We start from the raw sequence: 19557 nt of genomic DNA, 5'->3' as shown, positions 1-19557 counted from the left end.
GTGGGACATGCATTGGCTCAGGGTGGAGAACCACATTAAGTTTAAAGCCCTTAGCTACATGTTCAAAATCAAAATTGGTGCTGCCCCCCAGTATCTGCAATCTCTGGTCAGCCCCTATGTGCCTCCCCAATGCCTTCACTCATGAACTCAAGGGAAATTCTCTGTGCTAAAAATCGGACTATCTCGGATGGGAAGTAGAACTTTTGCAAACCTTGGTTCCTCTATTTGGAATTCACTTCCCTCAGCTATCCGGAACGAAACGGTATATTCCCAATTTCACAAATCTCTGAAGACTTGGCTTTTTAACCAATAATCTTATAAACTGCTATACATTCTTCTGATCTACTCTGGTGCCTGGAAACCCTTTTTGGGTAGCTACAGCGCCGTACAAATTTAACAAATAAAATAGTATTGTGTTGCTGCAGTCACACAAGTAAAACTAACATGATGAGGACATCTTTAAATGATGGTGAGAACCCCCTATTAGTAGCTGCTTAACCATCAGCATGACGCCTCCTGAACCACCCCAAAAACCTTTCTAATGCTGTGGTTCTGGCCTGTTGCCTGTTTCTTAGCTCTCCATTAAATCACAGTAGGTTCTGACATATTACTTGTGTCTTGCTCCACACTTCAATGATGTTGAGTTTACCAGCATTACAAAAATCCCTACCACAGGTTTGCAGTCATTATCCTTCTCCAATTGTGTAACTCACTCCATCCTCTCTATGGTAACTAATCACATTCTCACCTTCACTCACCAACCTCCTCATCTCATCACAGTCTTACATCTCCCACCGGCAACCTCACTCTAGCTTTAAATCACAGTTGTGCATCCCTCGCCACAGTCTCACCATCACTACCCATCACACTCTTGCAAAACTTACCACAGCCTTTTGTTACCTATTACAATCTCACCATCATTCACCAGTATCACTATCACCACCCTCAAACTCTCACATCACTCAACAGCCTCACTACAGCTGCCCATTACCTTGATGCATCACTCCACACAGAAGTTGTTCACCGAAGTCTCGCCATTGCTCTTTTTGTGGGCAGCACACGCTGGCAGAGAGATATTATAGTATTGCTGTGTAAGTGTTTGAGAGTGGTGGCTGTGCCCTGGTACCAACTTCCACATTAATGTGCATTGCTGCTGCAAGCCTGTGTACTCTCATTGACCAAGTGAAGATGCAAAGGTGTTCTGATAAGCATCCCATTGAAACAGATGTTATACTGCTGTTGTAGGTGTTGTTAATGTAAACTGCACCCCTTTGACTCAGAAGAAATGATAATAACTTAATTGAGAATAAATCACAATTATGCTTCATGATTTACATCGCTTATTTCTAAGCATGATACATTACAGGAGTTGGTATTCCTCAGTTTATTGGTACTCAATTGACCAACTTTTGTGAAGATAGAACTTGGCACCTGCCGCTCACTGCTTTATACCGCATAGAGATCACTGAGCTATCCTTCCAACGCTAGCTGCAGTTATGTTACTTTATGGAGATTTGTAGCGCAGACTATCACCCAGGAGGGTATCCTGGCACTGAGCAGGTGTGAATTTAGCCAAATCTAGGGCCTATTGGGACTAATCAAAAACCCAGGTCTTCAGCTTCTAATGATTTTTTTAAAAACCTTATTTAGCAGTTTTGAAAAGGTAAAGCAAAGAACAGAGTTCAATTGCACTAGGTATAGGGTACATTTCAACATAGGCATTCCAGCATAATCATCAAGGCACAGTAGGATGGCGCAATGGTAATCACAGCACACCGGATGTATTCTAAAACCCCAGCAATAGACATGGCACTCCTACAATCGAAGGCATCTCCTCCCATCCCTCCATTGGTCCACTTAGATCCTATTATGTCTTCAGTTCCATTTATCCTATTATATAGGGCATACACAATCACATTATGAATACAACGCCCCTTTCAACCCGCCCCTGTCAGCTCCATACCTTGTTCTTGCTGCGTAGGAGGGGCTTGCTGATGTCATGCAATGAAAGTTCGGAACGACCCCCAAATGTCTTTGGGTCTAGAAGACGTCGGAACAGTACTGGCATACAAATCACTTTTCATTGAACAGGTTGCTAAGCTTCAGATCCACCCAGCTGTCTGTGGCGCTTTCCTGCTACCCCAAAAAGTTGCAACTTCTCTTTTAGCGAGGAGTAAGGAAATGGCAGCAAATCTGCGAACATTCAAGGAAATCTGCACCACATACCCCAATAGCACTATCTCAGGCAAAGGTGCCAGCGGGACTTGAATCATTTTGCTTAGAACTTTATGGACTACCACCCAGAAAGCGTGGATTCGTGGGCAGGTCCAGGCAAGATGTGAGAAGTCCACTTGCAGGGCCTGGCATCGCTGGCAGGAGTGAGGTCTGGAGGGATCTATCTTGTGTGTTCGGGCGGGTGTAACATAAATTCTACGCAGGAATTTAAAGTGTATCAATTGATGTTTACAGTTCAATGACACTGTTCTAGTCACCACTGCTCGTCCGTGATTGTGTTGCCCAAATCCGACTCCCATTCAGAGCGCACCCTTACGTCGTCCACTGGCACCAGGTCCAAACAAGCCTTATACAGTTGAGATATAAGATGGAGCCCCTTGCTGCTGTCTATCATTAGTGTGAGGGGGGAAATGAAGGGGGTTCCAGCGGGTAGTCTGGAAATCTGTCCCGTAACGCTCAGCGCAGCCTGGCCAGAATGAACCTGTTCATAAACATAGCTTCCGAAAGCGCGGACATATCCTCCTGGTCAAAGAAATGTCCCGTGGAAAAGAGATCTCCTTGCATGTGGATGTTGAATTTGGTGCAGGTTCTTTGCACCAGCTTTTCGCCGGTGATGGGTAATAAGTGAGCATTTGGTAGGGGAAGTGAGGAGAGCATAGGGTCTGCGTGCAGGTGATACTGCTCAGTTTGAGCCATGCCCAGCTGGTAGTGGAAGCTAGCTGTATATCTTTAGGGTCTCGAGGGACACCTGTGGGCAGAATGGAGGCAAGTGTGGCGGGGAGGACGAAGTCCGATTCAGGACGGAGGTAAGTGATCCTAGCATCGGGGTGGTACCATGCGTGCGCGAAACTGCACTGTGCAGCCAAATAGTATAAGTGTAAATCAGGGACCCCATACCCACCCCGGTCAATAGGAAGGGTCATCACTTGCCATTTCACCCTTGGTGTCTTGTTACCCCAAACTAGTTTGATTAATAGTGACCGTAGATGTCAAGTACCTTCTCCAAACTGTAGCTTCCACAGGAATCCTCAGTTGCCGACTCCTCTAACTACGAGTATAAAACTCAAAGATAGAAGAGAGGGGGAAAAGGGAATTGGAATGAGAAAAGAGAGACAACACTGCTCCGCACTCTTCAGACAGGAATGTTCTAGAAAAGAGGATCCTTCTGACTATCTTCTTCCTTTCTGCAGAAGTGTTCCTGTAAATAAGCACAGCATGTAACACTATTCTAAATTACCACCCACTCCATTCCACAGTTCCTTAGATTACCTGTCTTGGCGCAGTGGCTAGCTACTCTCTTACGTGTATGTTGCTTGCTCTTATTATTGAAGTAATTTCTATCAGCTCTACAGATTCGTAGAATCTCTAGAGAAATGCTGTAAAATATAATCAACAGTTGTATTCACTGGCTAAGCTATGAGCCCTTCTACTCTCAGTTTTCAGTCCTCACTCGCTATACCTGAACCCAATGTAGAGATTCCTCAATTAGTCGTATTCTTATATTGTACATTCGAAGATGATTTAGTTCCCCCTTATGAATATTCTTTCTTGAGAGAACTTAGTTCTACTCTATGTTGGTAAGTACAATTATATACATATAATTCTATTTAATAGTTGGTAAACTGTTGCTTCATGAATTTCCTTTAGATGCTCTGTTTCTTCACAGGCTTCAAATAACCAAAATGTCTTCTCTGTATTCTCCAAATTGAACGCTATGGAATACTCTTTTACTTTGACTCTGCTGTTCGTTTCATAGACTGCTCAGAAAAGCGTAAACAAAATATTATTCTCTCATTTGGCAGAAACTGTAAATTTAGATATCCTCTATGCCTCAAAATCTACTCAGAATTACAGCTACAAAATAACTTAGCTGTCCAGCAAGTCTTTTGGCTTCGAATCATCGTCTTTCTTGACTCGAAGAATGAGCGCTGAGGAAACTGCACTCGACGCTCCAGAAACTCTGTTGAAGTGCGCAGTTCTAATCGCGAGCGAAAGCCTTGGCAGCTGCTCACTGCGCTCACGGTAATAATAACTAGAATGCTAAACATGCTTCCATCGAAATGCGGCCATCTTGGAATTCCAAGGCCGCATTCCGCAAAGCAATCTAAAGATGAAGGCTAGTGCAGTTAAAGATATGGCTCGACGTATTCGGCCATACATCAATGTCGATATTTTAGGTCGCAAACGACTCCGACTAACCTTTAAAGGAGACTGGCTGAGTAACTTCCTGACAGTAGAGTACTGAAAAACTTGTTGGTAAGTGGAATTGGAATGTTATGGAATAAATATAGAAATTTAGGGATGACTATCATTTTTATCAAGGCAACACGCCCCGCCATGGAAAGAGGGAGTTTAAGCCAGGAGTCAATTTGCATCTCTAACTAGGAGATTGCCACCCCATAGTTGCGGCGCACAATCTGCTCGGTAGCATGATGGATGTGAATCCCTAAATATTTTACTGATTCAGCGCTCCAGTCTAGTGGGAATTCCGGGGTACAACGGGGCGTCCTTTCGTGAGAGGAAAAATAACTGACTTACGCCAGTTGATCTCCAGGCCAGAGAAGGTACCAAATCGGAGGATCTCCCTGAGTAGTGGATAGGGATTTGTTTGGGGGTCATGTACGTATAGTATAGTATTGTCTGCCTATAGGGAAACTAACAATGGGCCCGTTTTGAATACCAAACCTCTGTGGAGGTGTTTTTCTTGGAAGTGTCTAATCAAGGGGTCCATTGCTAAAATAAACAATAAGGGGGAAAGGGGACATCCCTGATGCGTGCCACAGCATGAGACAAAGGGAGTAGAGAAGGTACCGTTTAGTCTGAGTCTAGCTGTAGGTTGTGTGTATAGCAGGGCCGTAGTTGCGATAAAGCCCTGTGGCATTCGCTGCATTATAGAGAGAGAGAAGGGCCATTCTAGGGAGTCGAAAGCTTTTTCGGTATTCAGCAAGATCGCCGCCGCAGGTACTTCTGGGTCTAATCTGTGCAGGGTATTGAACAAAGTTTGCAGATTGAAAGCGGTGGACCGGTGCGGAACAAAACCTAACTGGGCAGGGGATATTATAGATTCCATGAGTAACGAGAGGCGACATTCCATGGCTTTCTCGAGAATTTTATAGTCTAACTTTAACAATAACAGTGGGAGATAGGAGCTACATTAGAGGCGATCCTTGCCAGGCTTCGGGAGCAATATAATAACAGTTTCTCTTCGGGTAGGGGGAGCTGTTGTTCCTCCAGGGCCTCGGAGTACACGTCCAACAAGTGTGGGGTCAAGAGATCTTTGTAGGCTTTATAAAACTCGCATGTGAATCCATCCAACCTGGGGCTGTGGATGTGTTCAGGGCGGTAATGTCCTCATTTATATTGTCAGCTGTTATGAGTTCCGCTAAGAAATCTTGCATAAATTTCTCTAAATAAACTAACTCAATCTCCGAAAGGTATTCCTCCTGGTCGGTGTGGTCTGGCCCTAACTTGGTAGTATATAGCGTTTTGAAATAGGACAAGAATTTTTCCTGTATCAAGAGGGGGTCCGTGAGTGTGTTTTCTGAGGTGGAATATAATTCTGTTACGTATGATTTAGAGTATGGAGGTCTAAGCATTTGGGCTAGGACTCGGCCAGGGCGGTCCTCTTCTCCATAAACTTTGGCACTATGATATTTTCCCATGTACAAAATTTCCTTGTCAGCTACTTCCCTATATTCCCAGAGTAGAGCTGCCCTTTTCATGTCATACCCCAGGTCAGTAGTCATCTTCTGTGAGGCGTCCAGTGCAGTCAGTTCCTTATCTAACCTGGAAAGTGTACCACGTAAGTCCCGAAGTACCCCAGCACTTTTTGAAATACATATTCCTCTCATGGAAGCTTTGAAGCCCTCCCGCAACACCGCTTCAGAGTCTACAGAACATGTATTTATGTCAAAGTAGTCTTCAATGGCTACATACAGTGCCTGCCTGAACAATTCGTCACCTAGGGCGCGAGTCGGGAACCTCCACTGTTGTTCATACCGTTCTGGGCGAGGAATCAACAGTCCTAACAGCACTGGGGAGTGGTCCGAGTAAGATCGGGTAGTGTTTGTAGTTTGTGGAACTATCTAGAGAGCTCAAGGGAGGCCAGCCAGTAGTCAAGTCGCGTCCGAGTGTTGCTTACGCCAGTGTAGTGTGTATAAGTGGTGTGACCTGGGTTGCGGGTCTGTCCTAGATCCAGTAGTGAGACGCGGTCGCATATCAAATGCAGGGATTTGCGTGCTCTTGGTTTCGGGTCAGGGGCTAACAATGTGCTGTCAGAAACAGGGTCAAACATAACGTTAAAGTCGCCTCCCAACACAGGGATGTGGAGCCCAGTTGTAGTATCTACGCATAGACGGTATGAAAAAAATCAGGAGAATCAGTGTTAGGGCCATAAATGCACCCCAGTGCAATCTTGTAGAGTAAAAGCATGCCCTCTACAATTACAAACCTACTGGAATCGTCATGTATAACAAAATGGCTTTTGAAGGGGTGTCGCTTATGAATAAGGATGGCCGTGCCCCCAGCATAATTGCTATAATTGGCGAAATAACAGTTTGGACCCCACGAGGTTGCAAACCGGGACCTGTCTTGGAGTGGAAGATGGGTCTCTTGTATCAGGGCGATGTCTACCTTGTGTCGAATCAAGTAATGCATTACCTGCTGTCTAATACGGGTAATATTTAAACCCCTAATGTTCCATGTGACCAGGGTAATATTGGAGGGGCCGGTGTTGTGACCTACTTGCGCCATATCTGCATATGGTTTGCAATAATGAAGAATAGCCAATGCCTGTACTTAACAAATTTGTCAGCAATTAGAAAAAACATGAACTCAGTGCAATGCAAAAACATAATTTCCCTTCCCACCACCACCCACCCAGCCTTCCCGCCCAGTCGGAGAGGCAATACCCAGTTTCCAATAGTTACCCACAATACCCAAAACTTGTGACATATATGTAAAGCGATACTTATGGGGTACATGTTAGCGTATCCAACACAATCTATAGGTGTACACCAAAGATGGGGACCTACGCTATCCAGCGGTCTAGTAACCAAGAACGGAAAATATTCTTTATCATTCAAATCCCAATAATTCACTACGGAGGGACATTTTTGCAGAATGTACATAAATCAAGCATTCAGCCATCGCCTGAGGAGGAAAATAGGTCCGCGCTGGCATCAGACCCACTCGGACGGGGATGGGGGTGATATTGTCGGATTGGCTTTTGTTATTAAGTTTGTAGGTATGGCAGAATTCCTGCACCTCCGTCGGGGTTACAAATATACGGGAATGGCCGTTAATTTCCACTCTTAGCCTGGCAGGATATAACATGCCATATTTTAACCCCAGATTTCTGAGAGTAGCTTTAGCCCCTTGGAACTTTCTCCTAGCGTCTTGCACCATAGTGGTAAAGTCAGGGTACAATTATAACTTGGGGCCTTGCCAGGGGAGTTCCCCCTTTTCTCTGGCCATCCACAACGCAGTGTCCCTGAAATTCATTATCCTGGCGATAATGGGTCTTGGTGAGAGTCCGGGATTAGGTCTTGGACCGAGCAATCTCTGGGTGCGCTCCACAACAAATCCTGGGGCAAACTCCTCTTTTCCAAAAAGATCCACCAGGATAGTTTCTACCAGAGTGTCCATTTGTTCAGCGGCTGCGGATTCCGGCACGCCCACGAGACGGATGTTGTTGCGTCGACTCCTGGCTTCTAAATCTTCATTTTGGATTGCCACTTCCTCCAGTATTCTCTCCATCCTGTCGACCCTCTTCAGGGATTGGGCCTTGCCGTCTTCCAGGTCGGATGTGCGAGATTCCACTACATTCAAGCGTCTGTCGTGTACTTGGATTTTGGTCCCAAGATCTGCTATGTGTATGTCTAAGGTGTCAAAGCAGACGTCCAGCACCTTAAATCCTGTCTGCATCTCAAGCAGAAAGGGGGCTAGTTGGCCAGCGTCCTATGCAGGTGTGGGCGGTACCTGTCCACCTGCCGCCATGTTGTTTGGTAGGTCTCTGTTCGCTTCCACTAATTTCTCAAAGGGGGTTGATGTTGTTTCAAATCTATGCGGCCCATTCCGCACCAGCCGTAGGTGAACTATGTGGGAGGTGAGTACTTGTAGCTGCGCAGGAATGATTCCCATTAAAACGGTAGCCTTTAGAATGGCAGTCTGACACTGGAACAGATAGTGGTGGCCCGTGTTGCAGCGATGATCTGTGATGGTGCAGTGGTTGAATGAGCTGTGCACAGCTTCACTTACACTCGGCCATTAGAGCTGTTTTCGACCATGATGTTGGCCAGAGCTGCTCAGGCCCGCCTGCCTATGCATAATGTGGTGTGCCCAATGTCCAAAACTGCATTATTGGGTTGTTCTGAAAATGAAGGGCCTCACATCTGCGCTGCTGTGGCAGGTGAAGCGTTGAATATAGTGCGTACAGCGGCTCAGGAGGCGGGTAATGGGGATGGTGGGGGGTCGGGATTTCAATACAGCCCCAACTACTGGAAAGTCCTGCCCCCAAATTGCCCAAGGGGGCCTTTATGGTCAGCCATGCCTCACTATGTGCCGGTGTGCTGTGAGGAGGTGAAGGTACTCTGTTGGAGGCTCCCTCCCACCGCAGCAGCGATCGGCACCCAGGCAGCAGTGTGGGCCGACCGACGGAGGTCCGGTGTACGCTCAGGACAGATCAACGCTTACCGCTGCGTAGGGGCACTGATGTAGTGCCCGCAAGGTGTGTGTCGCCACTCTCCACACCGCCTATCCGCGAAGCAGCCGTTGGGAGGTAACTCTGGGAGCGCTCACCAGGCCGCCATCTTGACTGCCGCGCTCGTATTCCTCCGATCGTCTCCCTCCGATATCTGCACCACTCGGGCCGGACTCCAGACCAAAATTGTGCCAGTTAGTGCCACGCTGTTCCGACGTCCCTCCAGTAATTTTGAGCTTTCTATACATATGGTAAATGCCGGATGGGTTACTTCGAGCTGGAGAGCTTCAGCCCAGCTCGGCCATCCTGGTCGCTAGCCAAGCCATGCCCCCAGCTTCTAATGAATTTAAGAAGTGAGGAAGAGGCTCTTATGTGTAGTGGCAGGTCTCTCCACGCTTTAGTAGCGACTTAGGAGAGGATCTGACCAACAGGTCTGGTTTTCCATCTGTGTGCGTTGTGTGCACCTAGAAGTTTGAGTGAGCAGAGGTCTGCCGAATGTTTGTGAAAGCAGATACAGGTGTTGAGGTGTGCTGGGCCAGTGTTATGTAGTGCTTTGAAAGTGTGAGTAAGGAGTTTAGATTGTACTTGTTTGTGTATGGGGAGCCAGCGGAGCTCCTTCAGGTGTGTTGTGATGTGAGTGCGGCGTGGAAGGTTGGGAGGGATTCTGTCTGCTGAGTTCTGAATGCTCTGCATCGTCCCGTCATCTAGGATTTTCATGTACTCCAGCCTGCTTGTGACAAAAGCATGTGTGATGGTCTTCTGGGTGCTGAATGGGAGCCATTTGAAAATATTCCTCATCATCTGCATGTTATTGATGCCTGAGGGGATGACGGTGTTGACTTGGGTTGGAGTTTGTAGTTGATGATGATCCCAAGGTTCTTGGCATGAGTGGTGGGTGTGGGTGTCAGTCCTACCACTGTTATTTACCAGTTGCAGTCCTGCCGTGAATTGCTCTTTCTGAAGATCATGATTTTGGTCCTGTTGGTGTTCAGTTTCAGACAGTTGTTGTTCATCTACTCTGCGATTTCGCTCATGCATGCAGTGAACTTGATCCAGATACTGGTCTAGGAGGAAGAGAATGAGCTTTGTGTCACCAGTGTATGAGAGGTCGTCAATGTTGTGAGGGCAGATAATGATGGTTGGAGGGATCATGTATGCATTAAGAAAGGTCAGGCTCAGTGTGAACCTTGAGGAACTCTGCAGATGAGGTCGCGGGCATCTGAGGGTTATGGTGCAAGGCTGACTTACTGGACTTACTGTGTCGATCCAGTCAGGAAGGAGCAGGTCCAACCGAGTACACGGCCTTGGATTCTGATAATATGTGTAGGCATTGAATGAGAATGGGGTGGGAGACAGTGTGAAACACTGTGGAGAGGTACATGAGGAGGATGGCAACGGTGTCTCCTCTGTCCACAGTTATGCAGATACTATCCATGACAGTGATGAGGGCAGTTTTCATGCTGTGGCTGGGTCTGAAACAAGACTAAGTTGTGTCAAGGAGTTGGTGGTATTTGACATAATTGGGGAGGAGTCTTCATAAATTTCTCTAAAACCTTGGAGGGACTTGTAGCAGGAAGACTGGTTTGTAGTTTGTGAACTACTATTCACAGTATTATTCTGCTGTTCTGAAAATGATTACATTGATTTGCACCTCTTTTCCACAGTGAAGTTGCAATGGTATTGTGAGTACCCTGTGAGTACCCTGTGTTTCGGTGAGGCAGAAAGGTACTGATTCTGCCCTCTCCGTCAACTCTGACTGCTGTGCCTTATCCCAGTTCCAGCTCGCACAGTGTGTGTCTGATTCGATTCGGACCCTGACTACAGCTGCAGCTTTGCTTATAAGCCAGGAGTTAGGCAGGCACAACCATTGAAATCCCAAGGTGCAAGGGACATGCCTGTAGCCCTCCTTCAGCCCTTTGGAATGCAAAGTTGCCCCAAAGAAGCTAGTGCAACATTTAGAATGATAAATGCCTGCAGCAGTCGCTGTGGAGTGACTGTGGTCATTTTGCTTCAGAAGACCTGCATTGCTCAGTTCTGTCTACTGTCTGCCGCTTCAATGTTTTGTGTATAGATCTGGAATTTTATGAGACTTTTTTAAATACTTACATAAACTCTGATGTGTATCTCTGTCTGAGGGAGAATAGCAGTCTCTTCACTTCTGTTTCGAATACCGAAAAGTAGTAAAGTTAGACTTTTGGTCCACCACTTTGAATGTCTCCCATAAAGTGGAGGGCTCTTCAGCCGTCCCGACATAGTCTACAAAATACTCTGGGCCTCATTTATGAGGCTGTGCGTCACTTTTACGCCGCCGGTGCGCCACTTTTTTGTGACGCACCAGTGGTGTAAAAAATGTGCCTTGTTGCGCCATATTTACAAAGTGACGCTTCTAGGTAGATGCGTCACTTTATAAACACCTGCGCCACATTATACCTGCGTCAGGTATAATGTATGCAGAGGGGGCGTTCCCCCGCAAAAAGCCTCGTAATAGTGACGCAGTGAAATCTATGAGATTTCACTGCGTCACTTTTAGGACGCCATTGCGTCAAAATCTTGCGCCTGCCTAACAGCAGGCGTAAGACTGACGCAGGCCCTTTCACATGGGGCTTGCCCCATGTGAAAGGATGCAATGGTGGAGTTGCGTCACTTTTGTGACACACTCCAGCAATGCGTCACTTTTGCGCTTACAGATACGTCAGAAATACTGTCGTATCGGTAACTCCTTGCGACATGATGCATCATACATTAAATATGACGCATCAGGAATGTTGCAAGGAGTGCACACTGAGAAGTGACGCATCACTGCTTTCACGCAGCGATGCGTCTTTTCTCATAAATGAGGCCCTCTGTAATTACACCACAGATATCCTCTCTGAATAATGAGTCCCGCAAAGCATTCGGGGGGCACACTGAATGTATGTTCATCCAAAATCTAATCAAAATATTTCTTTGCTGAAGATTCCGTACAAATGAAAGGTATGAGTGTAATATATCTTTAATCGGGGGAAGAAAACTGTGTGCATTTATTGTAGTTTACTTTCCCACCTATAATTTACAGCTTTTTCCCCAAAAATATTTTTTGTTCCTTTTTTTGAGAACTAGACACACCCTGATGGTGACTTGAATATATATTGGAGACCTGTCCTAGACAGGGCGTTCTTAACATACTTTAACCATGGGGCCCTATGGGTATAATCCAGTTTTAGGTACCTGATTTAGTTGTACACATTCTCTTTTCCATACGGAAAGCCATAACAACAGGGTAGCCAATCTAGTTACATCCATCCTCAAGGTAGGGTATATCCAGTTCTGCGTGTGATAAATAGTTTGTGCATTGACGTGGGATCGAAAGCAATTTCTTGTAGCATGCATCCTCCGCAAGTTGGAGAGGAGCTGAGTCTGCCGCTCCCCAGATAGCTGCCCCATATGTGGCAATTTTCAGTGTTTTACATAAATAAATGTGTAAAATTCCTGGTAAAGGATTTTAACCCATTTTTGTAGAAAAATGTTCAAGGGCTCTAATCCCCTTTTCCAGAAAGGCCTTTCTGCTTAGCACCATCCTTCTCCAGTATAGCTTGTTATTAAATAATACTCCCAGAAAGGCAAATTATACTCCCAGATAGGCAAATTACTCAACCACCTCCAATTGCCACTCCCCTAAGTGGAAGTTAAAAGATTTCTTAGTACTTAATCCTGCGACAATTATTATTTTTTTTTTAAATTCACATGCAGATCTAAAGTAGGCATGCGACTCAAATATTCTTGTATGAGTTTTTACAACGCTATCGGGGTTCTGGTGAAAAGAGCAGCATCATCTGCATAAAGGATTGTTTTTATCCTCCGAGCACTCAATAGAATCAAAGAAAAGTCTTTATATAGTTTTTGCGTCCTTTTATTTTCCAATCTTCATCCAAATCAACTTCCAAATTCCAAATTAACTTCCCAGATTTTCATCAAACGATTGTATGCAGCCAACGCGCGTTTCGTCAAGTCCGTGTAGGACAATTTGACTTCCTCAGGGCTGCAACCCAAAGGTTTACAATCAGTATCATGCTTTCACATCAAGAAATAATACACAAAGATTCATACATCGTTTGCATATTGCCGTACTTCGTACAAAACAAATATTTCTATAACCTAAGTTCCGGTCAAGAGTATAATTGATACGTTAACCTACTAGGTTTATAAGAAGGAGTATCTTCACCAAAGACATAAATTCAATATTCATTTAAAACAAACATTATACCAAATCATCAATTCTCATACAAGTCTTGTATATAAATTACTGGGTTTAAGAATGTGGTTCCCAAAAACATCAATGATTAGCAGGTCATATTTCAATTAATTCACCTAGCTCGTGGCAATAGTATACCCTAGAATCATCCCAACCAACTTAATGTAAAGATATAACCAATTGTCTCCTCTGCAGAGTTTCAGATCAATAATTTGTCTTATATATAGTCATCTAGACAAGTTATTATTTCGTGCTAGGCTGTCTTTTATTTGATATATGCACTCACCATATAGTTGTGGGATTAATATATCTCTTTTTCCAACCGCGTGTTGCTATCCCACGTTATTACTTATAGTCCATTTCAAAGTGTTCCTAAAGTAAGTTAATATTAATGTCAATAATAATCTCAACAAGTATTTTAATCCCAATACGTGTTTATATGTTTGTGTACCTCACCTTATATTCCAGTATCTGTATTGGAAAAGTATGTCTATGTTCAACCAACGTATTCTTGTCCCAAGATGTCCCTTGAAATCCAATTTTCAATGGTATTTCAATCCGTTCCTAAAGTACGTTAATGTCAGTGTCATTAGTAGTCCAGCAAGTATTTCAATCTAATACCCATTTTATTTGCGCGCACCTCACCTTATATTCCAATGCCTGTATAGACGCTAGTTTTGTCTTCAAATGTCCTCCGTATTTTAGATGAGAAGCGACACGAGTATGTGTCTAATAAGGGAAAAAAACACTTGTAAGGGTCTTGTTATTCCCTAATGTGTACTCTAATAAACTAGCAGTACCCATATACTACCTCTAAGCACCTTACCGATTATTCTGATGTGTAGTCTTTTCAGTCCGGCGTTCAGCACGAGCGCCATCTTGTAATGGCAATTTATAATACAATAAGCGGGCGCCATCTTGTAGTGTCCACGCGTATTAGTACGCGTGGCAGCTATATTCGAGTAATCAGGGACTCACTAGTATTAAGGTATATTCTCTGTATATTCGCACATTAACTTCATGTGGCATCTAAATTTAAACATGGTATTTTCGATCCGCCATTCCCACGCGGACATCATCTATTTCCATGATTTGTTTTCTTAAGCTATGTTTATATGTCAACACGGCGTTTTCGCGCAGGTGCCATCTTGTAATGGCTATTCAATAGTAAGTTTGAACACAGTATTTTCGATCCGCCATTCCCATGCGGGCATCATCTATTTTCATGATTTATTTTCTTAGGCTATATTTGTATGTCCACACGACTAAGGAAGAGAGAAGTACTCTGGCTGATTAGACTTAAAGCGGTAGAATGTGGTCTTAATGTGGATCATGAATATGAGTTCTATCTTGGTAACTGAGAGATGTTCCTAAATCACTAGAGAAAAACTGTGAATGACAATGCAGGTGCTTATATTTCTGCTCTATGTTTAAATATTCACTATTTTCCCTCTAACATGTATACTCTGCAGAAGAAGAAAGGATCATAAGATAATAATTCTCTGAATGAGTATATGAACCTAATGCTCAACTATAAGAAAAGTATAAGTTTTTTGAGAAAATACTGTTGGACCTACAGCCTTTTCGTTTTGTTTTATGCTGTGAAGGAGTAAACTAATCAGATCATGGCAGATCAGAAGAAATAAAGAAAAGGGAATAAGATTGTGGTTGACCTGAGGACCCCAGTGGTTCACAGGACGAGAGGATAACTATTAAATGCATCAACCCATAAGGGGTGGGATAACTTTGTCTATATAAGTAGGATAATTCCTAATTACTAATAAGAGTAACTAAACTAACATTAAGCAATGAGCTGTGGCAATATCTTTAACCTGCATACTTATGACCGCTTTAATAATTGAGCGCATCCATATTACAAAATTATAAGCTACAAGAGGTTGACCCCTCACTTAATTTTACCACTGAATAGGCATTACAAGATGGCACCTGTGCGAAAACGTCGTGTGGACATACAAATATAGCCTAAGAAAATAAATCATGAAAATAGATGATGCCCGCATGGGAATGGCGGATCGAAAATACTGTGTTCAAACTTACTATTGAATAGCCATTACAAGATGGCACCTGCGCGAAAACGCCGTGTTGACATATAAACATAGCTTAAGAAAACAAATCATGGAAATAGATGATGTCCGCGTGGGAATGGCGGATCGAAAATACCATGTTTAAATTTAGATGCCACATGAAGTTAATGTGCGAATATACAGAGAATATACCTTAATACTAGTGAGTCCCTGATTACTCGAATATAGCTGCCACGCGTACTAATACGCGTGGACACTACAAGATGGCGCCCGCTTATTGTATTATAAATTGCCATTACAAGATGGCGCTCGTGCTGAACGCCGGACTGAAAAGACTACACATCAGAATAATCGGTAAGGTGCTTAGAGGTAGTATATGGGTACTGCTAGTTTATTAGAGTACACATTAGGGAATAACAAGACCCTTACAAGTGTTTTTTTCCCTTATTAGACACATACTCGTGTCGCTTCTCATCTAAAATACGGAGAACATTTGAAGACAAAACTAGCGTCTATACAGGCATTGGAATATAAGGTGAGGTGCGCGCAAATAAAATGGGTATTAGATTGAAATACTTGCTGGACTACTAATGACACTGACATTAACGTACTTTAGGAACGGATTGAAATACCATTGAAAATTGGATTTCAAGGGACATCTTGGGACAAGAATACGTTGGTTGAACATAGACATACTTTTCCAATACAGATACTGGAATATAAGGTGAGGTACACAAACATATAAACACGTATTGGGATTAAAATACTTGTTGAGATTATTATTGACATTAATATTAACTTACTTTAGGAACACTTTGAAATGGACTATAAGTAATAACGTGGGATAGCAACACGCGGTTGGAAAAAGAGATATATTAATCCCGCAACTATATGGTGAGTGCATATATCAAATAAAAGACAGCCTAGCACGAAATAATAACTTGTCTAGATGACTATATATAAGACAAATTATTGATCTGAAACTCTGCAGAGGAGACAATTGGTTATATCTTTACATTAAGTTGGTTGGGATGATTCTAGGGTATACTATTGCCACGAGCTAGGTGAATTAATTGAAATATGACCTGCTAATCATTGATGTTTTTGGGAACCACATTCTTAAACCCAGTAATTTATATACAAGACTTGTATGAGAATTGATGATTTGGTATAATGTTTGTTTTAAATGAATATTGAATTTATGTCTTTGGTGAAGATACTCCTTCTTATAAACCTAGTAGGTTAACGTATCAATTATACTCTTGACCGGAACTTAGGTTATAGAAATATTTGTTTTGTACGAAGTACGGCAATATGCAAACGATGTATGAATCTTTGTGTATTATTTCTTGATGTGAAAGCATGATACTGATTGTAAACCTTTGGGTTGCAGCCCTGAGGAAGTCAAATTGTCCTACACGGACTTGACGAAACGCGCGTTGGCTGCATACAATCGTTTGATGAAAATCTGGGAAGTTAATTTGGAATTTGGAAGTTGATTTGGATGAAGATTGGAAAATAAAAGGACGCAAAAACTATATAAAGACTTTTCTTTGATTCTATTGAGTGCTCGGAGGATAAAAACAATTGTTTGGACCTAGGTTTGCCTTGGAGGCTGTGGTAACCAGTCTCCCACCTCTTCCTGAGCACCATCCAGATATTGTATTGATAATTATATTTACCTTGACGTTTGCTGTGCGCTCTTGTTGACCGTTACCATTTTTGCTAATAATCTGCATAAAGGAGTATGGGCAGAGGGGATGACTCCACATAGGGATGTCTTTCGTGGTGCACCCAGGATTGCCCCTAACCCATTTGTATACTAATAGAACAGGGGCCTCATTTATGAAAAGTGACGCATCGCTGCATGAAACAGCGATGTGTCACTTTTCACTGCGCCCTCCTTGCGACACCAATGATGCGTCATATTTACAGTATGACGTATCTTGTCGCAAGAAGTTACAGATATGTCAGTATTTCTTACGTATCCGTATAGCGCAAAAATGATGCATTGCTGGAGTTGTGGCAGAATCGTGACGCAACTCCAGCAATGCGTCTTTTCACATGGGCAAGCCCCATGTGAAAGGGTCTGCATCAGTCTTACGCCTGCTGTGAGGCAGGTGCAAGAAATTGACGCATTTGCGTCCTAGAAGTGGCCTAGTGAAATCCTATAGATTTCACTGCGTCACTTCTACGACCCTGTCTTGCCCCAGAACGCCCCCCTTGCAAACATTATACCTGGCACATCGCGGACATCAGAAGCATCGACCGATCAGAACCCCCGTCCGAGCGCATGAGAGTCCAAAGACGAAGTGTTTATATAATAAAATATTCCCATCCAGCACATGTGCCGGCGTCACTGCACAAAGTGCATATTTACTACAAAGAAACTGATCACGAGATTTGACATTTTTTGCGGGAATACGATCAGAAAAATAGGATGTTGCCCTGAAAAATTGCAAACAATAATCGTCGGATATCTGAGAGTCAGACTACTGGAATAAAGATCCTAAGGACTCGTTTTTATCGTCAATTGACCAGACTCACTAAAATCAACACGTGACTAAGTGCGTTGAAAGTTATTTTGCAGAAATAAATCAGCATATCAGACTCGATACTAATGATATAAAAACTGTCGCCATAGGAAGCGAAGTCTCTGTGTTGATTCGTCAACTTGTCAATTATTATGTTATATCACTGTTTCTATTTATATAAAATGTACGAATGACGGTCACCTGACGAAGGCCTTGGGCCGAAACGCGCGTAGTTCCATTCAACCGCATTGCCTTCACCAATTATTCCAACGACTGAATATTTCGTATATCACTGGGTTAATTTGTTTTTGAAATTGTGGTTATGTAATTTTCCTGTTTTCACTTATTGTCCTTGTACGTCTTTAGTTGTAAATAACCAATTCCTTGCTTATGTTTGAACATTATGTATTATATACAAATGTTTTTTAAGTGTGAAAAATGAAATAAATAAGTAAATGAAATTTAAACAAAAGATAAAAATAACAAACAAATATACTATAATCAAAATAAAAAGATTGAAGAATTTTTGTATAACTCGCTGTTTCAGCACACATTTATTTGAATGTTGTGGAGGGTCTATCATCTTGTTTAGATTCTGATCTAGGGATTATCTATGCCCTTGGAGTTTGCTACACTTTTTCTCTACATAGTTTACCTTCCCTACGAGTAGCTAACTGAGTACATTGTAGGGGCCCCCTTTTTCCCATCGAACAGGTATAATGTGGCGCAGGGGTTTACAAAGTGAACCATCTACCTAGATGCGTTACTTTGTAGATATGGTGCAACAAGGCACATTTTTTACGCTGCTGGTGCATCACAAAAAGTGACGCACCAGCGGCGTAAAATTGACGCACATCTTCATAAATGAGGCCCCTTGAGTGGGGTGGGTACGCAGCCCTGTCTTACCCTTCTTTCGATATTAAACGCCCTTGTACGTTCTCCCTTCCTTATGTACCGGACAGATGCAGTTGTCCTGTTTACAGCTGTCTAATAAAAAAAATGATAGGAGAATCCACACCCATTTGTTCCAATATTCCCCATAGCTTGCTGTGAGATACGCAATCAAAGGCCGATGTTAAATCCATAAAGGCCATATAAAGCTGGCCTTCCTTGGCTTGTGTGTATTTGGAAATAATCATAGTCAGGTTTAGGCACAGATCAACAGTGCCCTTTCCTTTCAGGAGTCAGAGTGCAGCCCGGTGAATGCTGAGACGCTGCGAGGAGAGCTGCGAGCTTAATAAAGAGCCGCGAGTCGCATGTAGTGAGCCTGGCCACCTACAGCATCACTACTGCAGTAAGGCAGCCAGGGCCGGCGCTAGGCATGGGCAGCTGCCCAGGGCCTCGGGCTCAGGTGAGGCAGGGGGGCCCCCCTTCACTGTAAAATGAAACACTTTCACAGATTGCCCCCCTGCTCCACCACGGCCCCCTCCCCACACAATTACAATACACATCAGAGATGTCTGGTGTCGACCGCGTGGTGGCATTCCAGGGGGGGTGCAGAGGTGGGGGGGAGGGACAAAAAGACTGGGGAAGTCAAAGTGGCAGTGACAGCAATTAGGGCTCAGAGTGTCAGGGGCTAGGCAACACCTTTCTTAAGTACCCGCCATTCCCTGTCTGCATTTTGTTGCTAGGTGACAGAAGGCCCCTTTGTTTCCAGGACCAGCCGGACACAGGTAAGGAGCAGTGGGTGAGGGGAGGAGGGAGCAGCCAGATCAACTAGTGCAGGGGCAGTGTTTTAAGAAAGGCCTTGTTACTGCTTCGAAGGCCCAGGGGAGGGGGCCCCCTTTCCCTGGGCCTCAAAGCACCAGAGCA

Source organism: Lissotriton vulgaris, chromosome 11 (assembly GCF_964263255.1).
Source record: "Lissotriton vulgaris chromosome 11, aLisVul1.2, whole genome shotgun sequence".
Taxonomy (NCBI): Eukaryota; Metazoa; Chordata; class Amphibia; order Caudata; family Salamandridae; genus Lissotriton; species Lissotriton vulgaris.
This window is presented reverse-complemented; position numbering follows the sequence as displayed.